Source organism: Pan paniscus, chromosome 1 (assembly GCF_029289425.2).
Source record: "Pan paniscus chromosome 1, NHGRI_mPanPan1-v2.0_pri, whole genome shotgun sequence".
Classification (NCBI taxonomy): Eukaryota; Metazoa; Chordata; class Mammalia; order Primates; family Hominidae; genus Pan; species Pan paniscus.
In genome coordinates, this window is record NC_073249.2 from 159,317,284 (window position 1) to 159,328,560 (window position 11,277).

Genomic DNA, 11,277 nt, shown 5'->3' on the forward strand with positions numbered 1-11,277 from the left:
GGCTAGAGCAAATGCTCATAGTGCATTCTATGAAAAAACGGAAACTGATCAGCAGGCAAACAATAAGCAAAGCTACAGTCACTGAAAACTCAAATGACACCAACAAAAATTCCCATTTGCTCTATTATATCAGAAAGATCTAGATTTAGAATATGTTTTATCCACTTAACAAATGCATACTGAACACCTGCTAAATGCCAGGCATCGTGCTAGGTACTAGAAAGACATCATTGAACAAGAAGATACTGTTCCAAACATCATGAAGCTTAGACACTCGTAGAGGAAACCAGTATCAAGCAAATTATTGATCAAATGATGGCCACAGTGATCAGGAGAACAGAAAACAAGCATGGTGCTGTGCCTATGTGTGGTCGGTGCCAGTGTGGCCTCAGGGGCTGCAGAAGTTTTTCCAATGGAAGGGATTTTTAAGCTGAAACCTCTAAAAGATGAATAGAAATTAGCCAGACAAACAGGAAACAACTACTATGACAACAGGGAGAGGCTCTGTCTGTCCATGAGTCTAAGGAACTGGAGAAGGTTTGTGCAGCAAGAGCACAGAGGACAAAGAAAGTGGGGCGGGTTGATGCTGGGTGACACAGGGTAATGCCAGGTGACACCAGTTGATGCTGCTGCTGAGAAGCATGTGCCCAAGTTGTGCAGGACTCTATGAGCCATGACGAAGGATTTGAATTTTTTAAATAAAAGAAATTATAGGCCCGGTGCTGTGGCTCACGCCTGTAATCCCAGCACTTTGGGAGGTGGAGACGGGCAGATCACGAGGTCAGGAGTTTGAGACCAGCCTGACTAACATGATGAAACCCTGTCTCTACTAAAAATATAAAAATTAGCTGGGCACAGCAGCACGTGCCTGTAAGCCTAGCTACTCAGGAGGCTGAGGCAGAAAAATCGCTTGAACCTGGGAGGTGGAGGTTGCAGTTAGCCGAGATCACGCCACTGCACTCTAGCTGGGTGACAGAGTGAGACTCCACCTCAAAAAAAAAACAAAAGAAAGAAAGAAAAGAAATGGTAAATCATTGATAGTGTTTAAGCAGAAGAGTGACAAAATGAGATTTGTGTTTTATTTATTTATTTATTTAATTTTATTATTATTATACTTTAAGTTTTAGGGTACATGTGCACAATGTGCAGGTTAGTTACATATGTATACATGTGCCATGCTGGTGTGCTGCACCCATTAACTCATCATTTAGCATTAGGTATATCTCCTAATGCTATCCCTCCCCCCTCCCCCACCCCACAACAGTCCCCAGAGTGTGATGTTCCCCTTCCTGTGTCCATGTGATCTCATTGTTCAATTCCCACCTATGAGTGAGAATATGCGGTGTTTGGTTTTTTGTTCTTGCGATAGTTTACTGAGAATGATGATTTCCAATTTCATCCATGTCCCTACAAAGGACATGAACTCATCATTTTTTATGGCTGCATAGTATTCCATGGTGTATATGTGCCACATTTTCTTAATCCAGTCTATCATTGTTGGACATTTGGGTTGGTTCCAAGTCTTTGCTATTGTGAATAGTGCCGCAATAAACATACGTGTGCATATGTCTTTATAGCAGCATGATTTATAGTCCCTTGGGTATATACCCAGTAATGGGATGGCTGGGTCAAATGGTATTTTTAGTTCTAGAGAGGTGTTTGTAGTATTCTCTGATGGTAGTTTGTATTTCTGTGGGATCGGTGGTGATATCCCCTTTATCATTTTTTATTGCGTCTATTTGACTCTTCTCTCTTTTCTTCTTTATTAGTCTTGCTAGCGGTCTATCAGTTTTGTTGATCCTTTTGAAAAACCAGCTCCTGGATTCATTAATTTTTTGAAGGGTTTTCTGTGTCTCTATTTCCTTCAGTTCTGCTCTGATTTTAGTTATTTCTTGCCTTCTGCTAGCTTTTGAATGTGTTTGCTCTTGCTTTTCTAATTCTTTTCATTGTGATGTTAGGGTGTCAATTTTGGATCTTTCCTGCTTTCTCTTGTGGGCATTTAGTGCTATAAATTTCCCTCTACACACTGCTTTGAATGCATCCCAGAGATTCTGGTATGTTGTGTCTTTGTTCTCGTTGGTTTCAAAGAACATCTTTATTTCTGCCTTCATTTCGTTATGTACCCAGTAGTCATTCAGGAGCAGGTTGTTCAGTTTCCATGTAGTTGAGCGGTTTTGAGTGAGTTTCTTAATCCTGAGTTCTAGTTTGATTGCACTGTGGTCTGAGAGACAGTTTGTTATAATTTCTGATCTTTTACATTTGCTGAGGAGTGCTTTACTTCCAAGTATGTGGTCAATTTTGGAATAGGTGTGGTGTGGTGCTGAAAAAAATTTATATTCTGTTGATTTGGGGTGGAGAGTTCAAGACAGCAGTAACCTCTGCAGACTTAAATGTCCCTGTCTGACAGCTTTGAAGAGAGCAGTGGGTCTCCCAGCACGCAGCTGGAGATCTGAGAACGGGCAGACTGCCTCCTCAAGTGGGTCCCTGACCCCTGAGCAGCCTAACTGGGAGGCACCCCCCAGTAGGGGCAGACTGACACCTCACACGACCGGGTACTCCTCTGAGACAAAACTTCCAGAGGAACGATCAGACAGCAGCATTCGCGGATCACGAAAATCCACGGTTCTGCAGACACTGCTGCTGATACCCAGGCAAACAGGGTCTGGAGTGGACCTCTAGCAAACTCCAACAGACCTGCAGCTGAGGGTCCTGTCTGTTAGAAGGAAAACTAACAAACAGAAAGGACATCCACACCAAAAACCCATCTGTACATCACCATCATCAAAGACCAAAAGTAGATAAAACCACAAAGATGGGGGAAAAAACAGAGCAGAAACACTGGAAACTCTAAAAAGCAGACCGCCTCTCCTCCTCCAAAGGAACACAGTTCCTCACCAGCAATGGAACAAAGCTGGACGGAGAATGACTTTGATGAGTTGAGAGAAGAAGGCTTCAGATGAACAAACTACTCTGAGCTCCAGAAGGAAATTCAAACCAAAGGCAAAGAAGTTGAAAACTTTGAAAAAAATTTAGACAAATGTATAACTAGAATAACCAATACAGAGAAGTGCTTAAAGGAGCTGATGGAGCTGAAAGCCAAGGCTCGAGAAGTACGTGAGGAATGCAGAAGCCTCAGGAGCCAATGCAATCAACTGGAAGAAAGGGTATCAGTTGTGGAAGATGAAATGAATGAAATGAAGCAAGAAGGGAAGTTTAGAGAAAAAAGAATAAAAAGAAATGAACAAAGCCTCCAAGAAATATGGGACTATGTGAAAAGACCAAATCTACGTCTGATTGGTGTACCTGAAAGTGACGGGGAGAATGGAACCAAAAACGCTCTGCAGGATATTATCCAGGAGAACTTCCCCAATCTAGCAAGGCAGGCCAACATTCAGATTCAGGAAATACAGAGAACGCCACAAAGATACTCCTCGAGAAGAGCAACTCCAAGACACATAATTGTCAGATTCACCAAAGTTGAAATGAAGGAAAAAATGTTAAGGGCAGCCAGAGAGAAAGGTCGGGTTACCCACAAAGGGAAGCCCATCAGACTAACAGCGGATCTCTCAGCAGAAACTCTACAAGCCAGAAGAGAGTGGGGGCCAATATTCAACATTCTTAAAGAAAAGAATTTTCAACCCAGAATTTCATATCCAGCCAAATTAAGCTTCATAAGTGAAGGAGAAATAAAATCCTTTACAGACAAGCAAATGCTGAGAGATTTTGTCACCACCAGGCCTGCCCTAAAAGAGCTCTTGAAGGAAGCACTAAACATGGAAAGGAACAACCGGTACCAGCCACTGCAAAATCATGCCAAATTGTAAAGACCATCGAGGCTAGGAAGAAACCGCATCAATTAACGAGCAAAATAACCAGCTAACATCATAATGACAGGATCAAATTCACACATAACAGTATTAACTTTAAATGTAAATGGACTAAATGCTCCAATTAAAAGACACAGACTGGCAAATTGGATAAAGAGTCAAAACCCATCAGTGTGCTGTATTCAGGAAACCCATCTCACGTGCAGAGACACACATAGGCTCAAAATAAAAGGATGGAGGAAGATCTACCAAGCAAATGTAAAACAAAAAAAGGCAGGATTTGCAATCCTAGTCTCTGATAAAACAGACTTTAAACCAACAAAGATCAAAAGAGACAAAGACGGCCATTACATAATGGTAAGGGGATCAATTCAACAAGAAGAGCTAACTATCCTAAATATATATGCACCCAATACAGGAGCACCCAGATTCATAAAGCAAGTCCTGAGTGACCTACAAGGAGACTCCCACACAATAATAATGGGAGACTTTAACACCCCACTGTCAACATTAGACAGATCAACGAGACAGAAAGTTAACAAGGATACCCAGGAATTGAACTCAGCTCTGCACCAAGCAGACCTAATAGAGATTTGTGTTTTAAAAAAATCCTCTCTGGCTGCTATATGTAACAGATTAGAGAACAGCAAGAATGGATGTAGGGCCAAGGCAGGCAGATCACATGAGGTCAGGAGTTCGAAACCAGCCTGGCCAATATGGCGAAACCCCATCTCTACTGAAAATAAAAAATTATGGCTGAGAGTGGTGTCTCATGCCTGTAATCCCAGCACTTTGGGAGGCCGAGGCGGGCAGATCATCTGAAGTTGAGAGTTCGAGACCCACCTGACCATTATGGAGAAACCCCATCTCCACTAAAAATACAAAATTAGCCAGGTGTGGTGGCGCATGCCTCTAATCCCAGCTACCCGTGAAGATGAGGCAGGAGAATCGCTTGATCCTGGGAGGTGGAGCTTGTGGTGAGTCAAGATCCTGCCATTGCACTCCAGCCTGGGCAACAAGAGCAAAACTCCATCTCAAAAAAAAAAAACAAAAAATTAGCCGGGCGTGGTGGTGGGCACTGTAGTCCCAGCTACTCAGGGACATGGATGTATGCATATGCCCTGTGCATCAAATTATATATTTTAAATAAGTGCAGGGTTTTGTATAGCAATTATACTTTAATCTAGCTATAAGGAGAAGAAAGAGAAAGAGAAGAGGGGGAGGAGCAGGAGGAGGAGGAAGAGGAGGAGGAGAAGGAGCAGCAGCCATGGAAACAGCCTTGGAAAGAGATACTTGTAGGTCACGGTGTTGGGGATAGGGCAGGGTGAATATGTGGGCCAGCATGTATGTCCCAATGCCTAAAGCCCACCAAACTCTAGTTGGCATGCTCGGCCTCATGGAATTCCAGACACTTACATCAACTCTCACTCTGTGCCATTGAGACAATATTAAAAATAAAAATTCTCAATATTTAGAATACTGAGAAAATAATTCCTCGTAAGACTTCTTACAGGACCTGTCTCTGGCTTGGAGAAGTCAAGTAGGGAATTCTAGCAAAATTACCCATCAGACTTGCTCAAATGGGGTATGTAAACCTAGCTTTCCAAATTTGGAGCTGAGAACCAGCACATCCTGATGACATTCTCTGGCAGTCGGTTAAACTGGTTGTTACAAAGACTAAATAGAGCAACTATGGTGTTAACCACCACCCCCTCCATAAAAATGGATGCGGAGGATCCAGTTAGAAGGCTTATGTAGTAGTCTAGGCAGGAGACTCCGGGGTCTTGGACTAGGGTGCTGGTGGTGAAAATGCAGAGCAATGTGCATAGGGAGAACTCTTCAGGAGGCATTGAACTGGCAGAACTTGATGATTATCCAGTGAGGCAGTGGGAGGGAGTGCAGAGGAGGTGAAAGGGAGAGGAGGTGTGGATGACACCTTCCAATGTCTCTTCCTTGGGTATCGAGGCAGCAGGTGGTGTTATCCTCTGAATAGGAAATCCTAGAGGAGGAACGAGTTTAGAAGGCAGTGAATTCCAGTTTTGTTTTGGTTTTGTTTTTGTTTTTGAGATGGAGTCTTGCTCTGTCGCTCAGGCTGGATTTTTTTTTTTTTTTGAGACAGAGTCTCTGTTGCCCAGGCTCACTGTAACCTCCACCTCCTAGGTTCAAGCAATTCTCATGCCTCAGCCTCCTGAGTAGCTGGGATTACAGGTGCCCACCACGACCATGCCTGGCTAATTTTTGTATTTTTTAGTAGAAATGGGGTTTCACCATATTAGCCAGGCTGGTCAAAAAGTGATCCACCCACCTCAGCCTCCCAAAATGCTGGGATTACAGGCATGAGCCACTTCGCCAGGCCATGAATTTCTTTTGAACATGTCGAGTTTGTGATGCCAGGCCAATATCCAGATGGCAATGACAAGTAGGTGGTTGGACACATGGATCTGGGCTCAGAAGACAGATCTGATATGGAGATATAAATGTGGGAGGGGTCACCATATAGGTGGCATTAAAAGCCATGAGAGTGGATGAGATCACTCAGGGAGACACTAGAGTAAAAAGAGAAAATTAAATCTGACAGGAGCTGGAGTCCAGAAAAATTCTTCATGACACCATTGTCAACAAGAACAAAGGCTGAGGGAGAGCATGGAGATGATCCCTCATGCCCAGCAGTGATTCTTCCATGTGGAGCTTGAAGCTTATGGGATCTGCAATGGATGAAGGTCAGCCAAGCAACTTGGCAAGGCAGCCTCAGGGGGAGAGAGAATTGCATGTTTATGCCCTGATAACCCTTAAATCAGTCAATAGCCATGAGGAACACTATTGGAACTCTGAACTTCTCTTGGGTAAAATGTCCCTCCTGTCCTCCTCTTTGCTGTTTTTGCAGCTTTGAAATGCTATACACCCACAGAGTTGACTTCAAAAGCTGAGGAAATTGAATTTCTCAGACATTAAAGGGAGTCTGGGCTTTGAATGCCAATGCACGCATTGAAGGGCTAACCCAGGAAATTGAGTTGGTTCAATATGAGCTGCCCACAACCAGCAAACCATCTAGCATCTCATCCAGTTGTTGAGTCTCACAGTCCCTAAACTGAATTACATAATCTCAGGAGATTTATTAAGAGGTATTTGTCAATCTAATAGCACAAAACCAAGGAGAACCAGATTCTGAACTGAGGTTGATAGGTTTACACAAGGCTTGACTCAGTTATCTTTTCCTTGCAAGCTCCCTATTAAAATGCGTGGTCAACTGAAACCTATAAATGCTGTAAGAAGATTAGCTTGTACCTTAAAAGTGGCAACCTATAGAAAATAAATTGTTAAAATCTTTATATATGTATCTATACACATAGATACATATATATGCACATATACAGATCTAAGCTTATATCTATATGGATATGTAGATGTGTAAAAACAATTTTTGTAAATGAGAAAAGCATTAGTGGGAGTGAAGTCCCAAATTCTATGTCTTCCCCATAATGCCTCCTCCTTTGCACAATTTATCATAATGTGTGTAATGTGATGTGTGTGTGTGTGCATGTATATGCACACACACATCCAAAGAAGAAAGTATGTCTTAAACAATGACAAAGATGTGGCAAATTATCTTTTTTCCTGTAAAAAAAAAAAAAGAAAAAAAAAGAAAAGAAAAGCACTTACCTCTGTTCCTAGTGCACTTACTGGAGAGAAACAAGACTATCTGAAGAAGGTAGCATCTGAGCAAGACCTGAGAGGTGGCCTGGGGTTCCTGTAGCTGGGGAGTAGCAGGAGACAGCATTCTAATGGAAGGGACATCTTGAGCAGAGGTGGGAAAAGGTATCAAGATCCTTGGGAAGCATCAGGCTTTCCCTAGAGCATCAGATACAGCTGGGAAAGTAATGGAAGATAACATGGAAAAGCAGGTTGGGGCAGAGTCGTATCATGGAGGGTCTAGAATTTCAGGTGAAATAATTTGTTTGTTTGCTTTTATTTTTTGTTTCATTTTGTTTTAGAGAAGGGGTTTCGCTATGTTTCCCAGACTGGTCTCAAACTCCTGAGCTCAAGTGATCCACTCACTTTGGCCTACCTAAGTGCTGAGATTACAGGAGTGAGCCAGTGCACCCAGCCTGGTCAAGTAATTTGGACTATATCTATAGAAAATGGGGAGTGGAAAACATTTAAAAGGGTTTCAACAGGAGAGTAACACGATCCAAGTTATGCTTCGGGAGGACTAACTTGGCCACAGGGTGGGGAGAAATTAGAAACGGAAAATACAGGAGGCTGTAATACCACGCCAGGCCTGAATTTAAAATAGTGATGTTAATGAAGATCTATTGACATAGAAAGATGCTTATAATAAAATCTGAAGCTTATTTAAGTCATTGCAAATTGATATGTATTATATAATCTCATTTTTATATACATACCTATACCAGGTATATCTGCAGAAACAAAGCCTGCAAGAAATACACACAAATATAAACCCTGGTTATTTCTGGTTGGTGGGATTATGGATGACTTTCAGTTTTCATTTGACTTCGTTTATTTTATATTATTTTCTACAATGAACTAAAAATTATTGTTTTTTTAAAAAAATACAGGCTGGGTGTGTTGGCTCATGCCTGTAATCCCAGCACTTTGGGAGGCCAAGGCGGGTGGATTACCTGAGGTCAAGAGTTTGAGACCAGCCTGTCCAACATGGTGAAACCCCATCTCTAGTAAAAATATAAAAATTAGCTGGGTGTGGTGGCACATGCCTGTAATCCTAGCTACTTGGGAGGCTGAGGCAGGAGAATCACTTGAACTCGGGGGGCGGAGGTTGTGGTGAGCCAAGATCGCACCACTGCCCTCCAGCCTGGGCAACAGATAAATAAAAAATAAATTTAAAAAAATACGGGGGGTGTGGTTGCTCATGCTTATAATCCCAACACTTTGAGAGGCCAAAGCCGGTGGATCACTTGTGCTCAGGAGTTCAAGACTAGCCTGGGCAACATAGTGAGACCATGTCTCTATGAAAAATACAAAAATTTGCTGGGCATGATGGTGCACACCTGTAGTTCCAGCTGCTCAGGAGGCTGAGGTGAGAGGATCGCTTGAGTTCGGGAGGCTGAGGCTGCAATGAGCCAAGATCATGCCGCTGCCCTCTAGCCTGGGTGACAGAGCAAGACTCTGTCTCAAAAAAAAAAAAAAAAAAAAAAAAAGAGAGAGAGAGAGAGAGATGGAATCTGCCTCTGTCAACCAAAAGTCTATCAAAATGTTTTCCTAAACAATAGAGGTTAGACTGTGGCTCTTTCCTCATTTAATAGCCCAGACTGGAGGTCATGATGACCTAAGCAAAGGAGGCAACCACCGGACAGGAAGGACACAGTCTCTTCCTTCCGAGGTTCCTCAGCAGAGTCAACCCTGCCACTTAAGAACCATAAAATCTGGCTTGGGTGAAAAATGCCAACAGCTGTGAAGCTGGCCTTAAAACTGGACCACTCACAGGCTGAGAACATTTTATTATCAGAAGAGTTCTTAGGATTATTGAGACCAACTGCACCATTTAATAGCAGTGAAAAATAGTGCTGTGAATGTTAAAAGCCTCTTTAAACTCTAAAGCACTTTTTTAGTTCAGTGGCAGTTAACTCAAGTTGTATCAGAATCACCACACACACCCCAGCCCCACCTCACCCGATGACTGTCCTTCATTTGCAGCAAATAATTTATTAAGCTCTTGCAGTATGCCAGGCACTGTTCTAGGTATGAAAGACAGATGGAGTGGAGCCAGGCATGGTGGTTCATGCCTGTAATCCCAGCACTTTGTGAGGCTGAGACAGGTGGGTCACTTGAGGTCAGGAGTTCAAGACCAGCCTGGCCAACATGGTGAAAACCCATCTCTTCTAAAAATACAAAACTTAGGCAGGTGTGGTGGTGCACACCTGTAATCCAAGCTACTTGGGAGGCTGAGGTGTGAGAATCACTTGAACTCGGGAGGCGGAGGTTGCAGTCAGCCGAGATCACACCACTGTACTCCAGCCTCGGTGACAGAGCAAGACTCTGTCTCAAAAAAAAAAAAAGAGAGAGAGATTCAGTGGGTCAGGGCTTTTCAATTTCATATCCTGGAAGACACCTGCCACACTTTCTTCTTTCCCCTGTTCTTCCTGCTCACCTCCTCTGGCTTCTGGAAAGCGACCTTCACAACAGTTGAGATCTTTATTAATTGTTTTCCCTGCTGTATGCAGGACCTAGAACAATTGCCTATGCCATAAGTTCTCAGTAGATAATTGTTGAATGAACAGGTTTCACACATGCTGTGTCCTCTACTGGGAACATGCTCACTTACCTTTTTGCCTCACTTATTTCTACAAATCCCTCTCTGCTCAGCTCAAACATCACGTTTTCTGAGAAGCTTTCTGGGGTAGCCAGGTTCCCCATTAATTATTCTCTTGTTGTACTCTACTTCTCCTTTTAGTATTTGCCACCATTGTAATTATACAACTACTTGATCCGTCTCTCCTGTTAGTTTATAAACTCCATGAAGTCTGGGACCAGGCTGGTCTTGGTTAGCATTCTATCCTCAGTTCTTAGCACAGAACCTGACACATACAAGTCACTCAATGGGCTTTTTTTTTTTTATAATAGCTTTGTTGAAGATAATTGACATATAATAAACTGAACATATTTAAAGTGTACAACTTGAAACCATCACCAGAATCAAGATATTGAATATACCCACCACCCCCATGAGTTTCCTTATGCCCCTTGGTAATCTCTTTCTCCTGTTCCTCTGCTTCTCCCTGTTTCTAGGCTATGATTGATTTGCTCCTGTCATTATATATTAGCTTGCATTTTCTAGAATTTTATATAAATGGAATCATATAATATGTACTCATTTTTTACCTAGCTTATTTCATTTATAATTATTTTGAGTTCATCTACGTTGATGCCTATATGGACAATTCATTCCTTTCCATTGCTAAGAATTATTCCACTGTACAGATATACCAGTATACCACAACTTGTTTATCCACTAACCTGTTATTAGACATTTGGGTTGTTTCCAGGTTTTTGCGATTTCAAATAAAGCTGCTTGTGGTATTTGTGCACAAGTCTTAAAAATATAAAACACTTCACGAATTTGCATGTCATCCTTGTGCAAGGGCCATGCTAATCTTCTCTGTATCACTCCAATTTTAGTATATGTGCTGCCAAAGTGAGCACCACTCAATGGTTTTCGAGTGACTGACTGAATAAATGCATTCTCATATAGTTTGATGCCCACTGAATGCTAGCTGAAACTGGGGTCATTGTCATTGTTGTGGTTATTGATGACAGTCATGGACAGATGGCAGCAGAGCTGGTAACAGCTGCCAACTAAGCACCAGGCATTTTCTACCACCATGTGCTGTTTCTGAGAGTAGATTCAGGAAACTGGGGATGAACTGTAATCACTGATTCATTCAACAAACATTTAGGAATTGTTAGATGA

General features: G+C 42.3%; 1 non-coding gene across 1 annotated transcript; it reads right to left on the reverse strand.

Moving 5' to 3' along the window:
• Positions 1–10,902: 10,902 nt before the first annotated feature.
• LOC112438262 (U6 spliceosomal RNA) lies at positions 10,903–11,009 on the reverse strand. Its single transcript, XR_003026714.1, has one exon. It is a non-coding gene; the product is annotated as a U6 spliceosomal RNA (small nuclear RNA).
• Between the last annotated feature and the right edge of the window lie 268 nt (positions 11,010–11,277).